This window comes from Triticum dicoccoides, chromosome 6B, assembly GCF_002162155.2.
Source record: "Triticum dicoccoides isolate Atlit2015 ecotype Zavitan chromosome 6B, WEW_v2.0, whole genome shotgun sequence".
Taxonomy (NCBI): Eukaryota; Viridiplantae; Streptophyta; class Magnoliopsida; order Poales; family Poaceae; genus Triticum; species Triticum dicoccoides.
The window spans coordinates 136,495,482-136,503,397 of NC_041391.1; positions in this window are offsets into that span (position 1 = coordinate 136,495,482).

Consider the following 7,916-nt stretch of genomic DNA (forward strand, 5'->3'; position numbering starts at 1 on the left):
ACACATGCAGAACACTTAGGGTTAACTTGACGAGCCTAGCATGTACATACATGGCCTCGGAACACAAGAGACCTAAAGGTCGAACATGAGTCGTATGGAAGATACGATCAACATGGAGATGTTCACCGATGATGACTAGTCCGTCTCATGTGATGATCGGACACGGCCTAGTCGACTCGGATCGTGTAACACTTAGATGACTAGAGGGATGTCAAATCTGAGTGGGAGTTCATTCAATAATTTGATTAGATGAACTTAATTATCATGAACTTAGTCTAAAACTTTTGCAAAATATGTCTTGTAGATCAAATGGCCAACACTCATGTCAACATGAACTTCAACGCGTTCCTAGAGAAAACCAAGCTGAAAGATGATGGCAGCAACTATTCGGACTGGGTCTGGAACCTGAGGATCATCCTCATAGGAGCCAAGAAAGCATATGTCCTAGATGAACCGCTAGGTGAAGCACCCATCCCACAGAACCAAGACGTTATGAACGTTTGGCAGACACGTGCTGATGATTACTCCCTCGTTCAGTGCGGCATGCTTTACAGCTTAGAACCAGGGCTCCAAAAGCGTTTTGAGAAGCACGGAGCATATGAGATGTTCGAGGAGCTGAAAATGGTTTTTCAAGCTCATGCCCGGGTCGAGAGATATGAAGTCTCCGACAAGTTCTATAGTTGTAAGATGGAGGAAAACAGTTCTGTCAGTGAGCATATACTCAAAATGTCTGGGTTGCACAACCGCCTGTCCCAGCTAGAGATCAACCTCCCAAACGAGGCGGTCATTGGCAGAATCCTTCAGTCGCTCCCACTGAGCTACAAGAGCTTTGTGTTGAACTAAAATATGCAGGGGGTGGTGAAGACCATTCCTGAAGTATTTTCCATGCTGAAGTCAGCAGAGGTTGAAATCAAGAAAGAACATCAAGTGTTGATGGTCAATAAGACCACTAAGTTTAAAAAGGGCAAGGGTAAGAAGAACTTCAAGAAGGACGGCAAAGATGTTGCCATGCCCGGTAAGCCAGCTGCCGGGAAGAAGTCAAAGAATGGACCCAAGCCTGAGACTGAGTGCTTTTATTGCAAGGGGAAGGGTCACTGGAAGCGGAACTGCCCCAAATACTTAGCGGACAAGAAGGCCGGCAACACTAAAGGTATATTTGATATACATGTAATTGATGTGTACCTTACCAGTACTCGTAGTAACTCCTGGGTATTTGATACCGGTGCCGTTGCTCATATTTGTAACTCACAGCAGGAGCTGCGGAATAAGCGGAGACTGGCGAAGGACGAGGTGACGATGCGCGTCAGGAATGGTTCCAAGGTTGATGTGATCGCCGTCGGCACCCTACCTCTACATTTACCTACGGGATTAGTTATGAACCTCAATAATTGTTATTTAGTGCCAAGTTTGAGCATGAACATTGTATCTGGATGTCGTTTGATACGAGATGGCTACTCATTTAAATCCGAGAATAATGGTTGTTCTATTTATATGAGAGATATGTTCTATGGTCATGCCCCGATGGTCAATGGTTTATTATTAATGAATCTCGAACGTAATGTTACACATATTCATAGCGTGAATACCAAAAGATGTAAAGTTGATAACGATAGTCCCACATACTTGTGGCACTGCCGCCTTGGTCACATTGGTGTCAAGCGCATGAAGAAGCTCCATGCTGATGGACTTTTAGAGTCTCTCGATTATGAATCATTTGACACGTGCGAACCATGCCTCATGGGAAAAATGACCAAGACTCCGTTCTCTGGGACAATGGAGCGAGCAACCAACTTGTTGGAAATCATACATACCGATGTGTGCGGTCCAATGAGCGTTGAGGCTCGCGGAGGATATCGTTATGTTCTCACTCTCACTGATGACTTGAGTAGATATGGGTATGTCTACTTGATGAAACACAAGTCTGAGACCTTTGAAAAGTTGAAAGAATTTCAGAATGAGGTAGAGAATCAACGTGACCGAAAGATAAAGTTCCTACGATCAGATCGTGGAGGAGAATACTTAAGTCACGAATTTGGTACACACTTAAGGAAATGTGGAATCGTTTCACAACTCACGCCGCCTGGAACACCTCAGCGTAACGGTGTGTCCGAACGTCGTAATCGCACTCTATTGGATATGGTGCGATCTATGATGTCTCTTACCGATTTACCACTATCATTTTGGGGATACGCTCTAGAGACAGCTACATTCACTTTAAATAGGGCACCGTCTAAATCCGTTGAGACGGCACCGTATGAATTATGGTTTGGGAAGAAACCTAAGCTGTCGTTTCTAAAAGTTTGGGGATGCGATGCTTATGTCAAGAAATTACAACCTGAAAACCTGAAAAGCTCGAACCCAAGTCGAAAAAATGCGTCTTCATAGGATACCCTAAGGAAACCATTGGGTATACCTTCTACTTAAGATCCGAGGGCAAGACCTTTGTTGCCAAGAACGGATCCTTTCTGGAAAAAGAGTTTCTCTCAAAAGAAGTAAGTGGGAGGAAAGTAGAACTCGATGAAGTACTACCTCTTGAACCGGAAAGTAGTGCAGCTCAGGAAAATGTTCCTGTGGTTCCTACACCAACTGGAGAGGAAATTAATGATTATGATCAAGGTACTTCGGATCAAGTTGCTACTGAACCTCGTAGGTCCACATGGACACGTTCCACACCAGAGTGGTATGGCAACCCTGTCCTGGAAATCATGTTGTTAGACAACGGTGAACCTTCGAACTATGAAGAAGCGATGGCGGGCCCAGATTCCAACAAATGGCTTGAAGCCATGCAATCCGAGATAGAATCATGTATGAAAACAAAGTATGGACTTTGACAGACTTGTCCGATGATCGGCGAGCGATAGAAAACAAATGGATCTTTATGAAGAAGACGGACGCAGATGGTAATATTACCGTCTATAATGCTCGACTTGTCGCTAAGGGTTATCGACAAGTTCAAGGGATTGACTACGATGAGACATTCTCTCCCGTAGCGAAACTGAAGTCCGTCCGAATCATGTTAGCAATTGCTGCATACTATGATTATGAGATATGGCAGATGGACGTCAAAACGGCATTCCTTAACGGGCATCTTAAGGAAGAACTGTATATGATGCAGCCGGAGGGTTTTGTCGATCCTAAGAATGCTGACAAAGTATGCAAGCTCCAGCGATCCATTTATGGGCTGGTGCAAGCATCTCAGAGTTGGAACATTCGCTTTGATGAGATGATCAATGCGTTTGGGTTTATGCAGACTTATGGAGAAGCCTGCGTTTACAAGAAAGTGAGTGGGAGCTCTGTAGCATTTCTCATATTATATGTAGATGACATACTTTTGATGGGAAATGATATAGAACTTTTGGACAGCATTAAGGCCTACTTGAATAAGTGTTTTTTCAATGAAGGACCTTGGAGAAGCTGCTTACATATTAGGCATCAAGATCTATAGGGATAGATCGAGACGCCTCATAGGTCTTTCACAAAGCACATACCTTGATAAGATTTTGAAGAAGTTCAAAATGGATCAGTCTAAGAAAGGGTTCTTGCCTGTACTGCAAGGTGTGAGATTGAGCTCGGCTCAATGCCCGACCACGGCAAAAGATAAAGAAGAGATGAGTGTCAGCCCCTATGCTTCAGCCATAGGATCTATTATGTATGCCATGCTCTGTACCAGACCTGATGTAAACCTTGTCGTAAGTTTGGTAGGAAGATACCAAAGTAATCCCGGCAAGGAACACTGGACAGCTGTCAAGAATATCCTGAAGTACCTGAAAAGGACAAAGGACATGTTTCTCATTTATGGAGGTGACGAAGAGCTCGCCGTAAAGGGTTACGTCGACGCTAGCTTCGACACAGATCTGGATGACTCTAAGTCACAAACCAGATATGTGTATATGTTGAATGGTGGAGCAGTAAGCTGGTGCAGCTGCAAGTAGAGCGTCGTGGCGGGATCTACATGTGAAGCAGAGTACATGGCAGCCTCGAAGGCAGCGCATGAAGCTATTTGGGTGAAGGAGTTCATCACCGACCTAGGAGTCATACCCAATGCGTCAGGGCCGATCAAACTCTTCTGTGACAACACTGGAGCTATTGAAGGAGCCCAGATTTCACAAGAAGACCAGGCACATCAAGCGTCATTTCAACTCCATCCGTGAAAATGTTCAAGATGGAGACATAGATATTTTCAAAGTACATACGGATCTGAATGTCGCAGATCCGTTGACTAAACCTCTCTCGCGAGCAAAACATGATCAACACCAGAACTCTATGGGTGTTCGATTCATCACAATATAACTAGATTATTGACTCTAGTGCAAGTGGGAGACTGTTGGAAATATGCCCTAGAGGCAATAATAAAAGGATTATTATTATATTTCCTTGTTCATGATAATTGTCTTTTATTCATGCTATAATTGTATTATCCGGAAATCGTAATACACGTGTGAATACTTAGACCAAATACGTCCCTAGTAGGCCTCTAGTTGACTAGCTCGTTGGTCAACAGATAGTCATGGTTTCCTGACTATGGACATTAGATGTCATTGACAACGGGATCACATCATTAGGAGAATGATGTGATGGACAAGACCCAATCCTAAGCACAGCACAAGATTGTGTAGTTTGTTTTGCTAAAGCTTTCTCAATGTCAAGTATCTCTTCCTTAGACCATGAGATCGTGTAACTCCCAGATACCGTAAGAGTGCTTTGGGTGTACCAAACGTCACAACGTAACTGGGTGACTATAAAGGTGCACTATAGGTATCTCCGAAAGTGTCTGTTGGGTTGACATGGATCGAGACTGGGATTTGTCACTCCGTATGACGGAGAGGTATCTCTGGGCCCACTCGATAATGCATCATCATAATGAGCTCAAAGTGACCAAGTGTTTGGTCATGGGATCATGCATTACTGTACGAGTAAAGTGACTTGCCGGTAACAAGACTGAACGAGGTATTGGGATACCGACGATCGAGTCTCGGGCATGTAATGTACCGATTGACAAAGGGAAATTGTATACGGGGTTGATTGAATCCTCGACATCGTGGTTCATCCGATGACATCATCGAGGAGCATGTGGGAGCCAACATGGGTATCCAGATCCCGCTGTTGGTTATTGACCGGAGAGCAGTCTCGGTCATGTCTGCATGTCTCCCGAACCCGTAGGGTCTACACACTTAAGGTTCGGTGACGCTAGGGTTATTAGGAAGACTTGTATGTGATTACCGAAAGTTGTTCGGAGTCCCGGATGAGATCCCGGACATGACGAGGATTTCCGGAATGGTCCGTAGGTAAAGAAAACTATATAGGAAGTGTTGTTTCGGCCATTGGGAAAGTTTCGGGGTCACCCGGTATTGTACCGGGACCACCGGAAGGGTCCCGGGGGTCCACCGGGTGGGGCCACCCATCCCGGAGGGCCCCATGGGCTGACGTGGGAAGGGGAACCAGCCCATAGTGGGCTGGTGCGCCCCCCTAGGCCCACCCCCTGCGCCTAGGGTTGAAACCCTAGGGTGGGGGGCGCCCCACTTGCCTTGGGGGGTACTCCACCCCCCTGGCCGCCGCCCCCTTGGGAGATTGGATCTCCCAGGGCCGGCGCCCCCCCTGGGGCCTATATAAAGGGGGGAGGGAGGGGGCAGCCGCACCTTTGCATCTTGGTGCCTCCCTCTCCCCTGCTACACCACTCCTCCTCCGTCACGTGCTTGGCGAAGCCCTGCCGGAGTGCTGCTTCTCCACCAACACCACACCATCGTGCTGCTGCTGGAGCCATCTTCCTCAACCTCTCCTTCCCCCTTGCTGGATCAAGAAGGAGGAGACATCATCCTCTCCGTACGTGTGTTGAACGCGGAGGTGCCGTCCATTCGGCACTCGGTCATCGGTGATTTGGATCACGACGAGTACGACTCCATCATCCACGTTCTAGTGAACGCTTCCGCTCGCGATCTACAAGTGGTATGTAGATGCAATCTCTCTCCCATGACTCGTTGCTTAGATGAACTCATAGATGGATCTTGGTGAAACCGTAGGAAAATTTTTATTTTCTGCAACGTTCCCCAACACTTCGCACGCAAGGAAGTGCCTCCTTATTACGCACAAAAAAATGAATACTCCCCCTGCCAGCTGGAACCCAGCATAGTGGGAGGTTGACTTGTGGGCCTACCAAGTTGACGGGGACGGAGGGCTTTGTCAACTTAGTCAATATGAACGATTCTAGCTCCTGTTACCATACGATGTTCATCCAACGGCCGTAGTGCTTCTTCAACCTCTGGTCTTCTTGCTCCAGCCGCCCAAACCAGCGCCGGTCGTGCCGCGTGCTCCTGCCTCCCGTGGCCGGCTGTGATTCCGCGGAGGCCTCACCGCCCCTACTACTCCCACCGCTGGCCAGGCCATCCCTCTACTCACCCACACCCCTGTTATTCTACGGCGACAACAGCCTCACACCGCAGCCGAACCAGTGAACCCTCCTACTCCTCTTCGTGTGGGCATCCACTGTTGCGTCTTCCCCGGCTCCGAGTCGTCCCCTTCCTAGGCCTCACCGTCGTCCACCGTCGTGGTGCTCTCGGCGCGGCGTGGTCAACATGGTCAAGGAACGACTTTCATCGGACGTGGACTGTACATGGAGAGGCTGACAGCTGGGTCCACGGCCGCAGCAAGGAAGTGCCTCCTTATTACGCGCAAAATAATGATTCCTCCACCTGACAGCGGGGACCCGCCGAACAGGCCACCGTATTTTGCAAAAAAACGTTTCCCCCTGACTGCTGGGACCCACCAGCTACATCTTCGCACGCAAGGAAGTGTGTCCGGGCAAAAAAACGATTCGCCCCCCTGACTGCTGGGACCCACCAGCTACATCTTCGCACGCAAGGAAGTGTGTCCGGGAAAAAAAATCGATTCGCCCCCCTAACTACTGGGACCCACTAGCTACATCTTTGCATGCAAAGGAAGTGCGTTCGGGCAAGAAAAAACGATTCGCCCCTCTGACTGCTGGGACCCACCAGCTACATTTTCGCATGCAAGGAAGTGCCTGACAGTCGGGACCCACCTGGTCGAAGCATACATAGCGTTGTCATTCTGGTCGCGAACGTGTACGTACATACTGGTCGTTGTAGAGGCGCGCACGTGTCGTAGTAGAGGCACGCACATAGCATGTACACGTACGTACAGCGGCCAGGGTGCAAGAAAGAAAATACGGCCATGTACGTACATACGAGCAGGGTCTCGAACGCCTACTCGCGCATACATATGGCGAGGGCTCATGTACATGGCTGGGTCGGAATGGAGAAACAACGTCGTCGTGTTCATGGGGAGGCAACGGAATGCGTCGTGTTCATGGGGAGGCAACGGAATGCGTCGTGTTCATCGGGAGGCAACGGAATGCGTGGGAGCCAGCCGGCTTGGACGGAACATGCGATAGAAACGAGGCCTGGCGTACCGCAGAACGGAGGAAACGGCCTTGTGTTCGACCAGCCACGTTCGAAACGGGGTCCTGCTGATCAGGAGGGGTCTGGCGTACCGCAAAACGGAAGAAATGGACCTCCTACGGTCGAAATGGGGGTCCTGTTGATCGGGAGGGGTGTGGTGTACCACAAAACAGAGGAAACGGACCTCCTACAGTCGAAACGGGGGTCCTGATGATTGGGAGGGGTGTGGCGTACCGCAAAACGGACAAAACGGACTTCCTACGGTCGAAACGGGGGTCCTGTTCATCCGGAGGGGTGTGGCGTATAGCGTATTGCAAAACGGGACTCCACGGGATACTGTTCATCTCCACCGTCGACCTCCTCCAGCCTCCACGGGCTCCTGTTCATCCAGCCTCCACCGCGCGCTACTCCACCGGCTACTGTTCAACCACCCCTCCACCGTCTACTGTTCATCCAGCCCTCCACACCACGGGGTCCTGTTCAACCACCCCTCCACGGGCACCC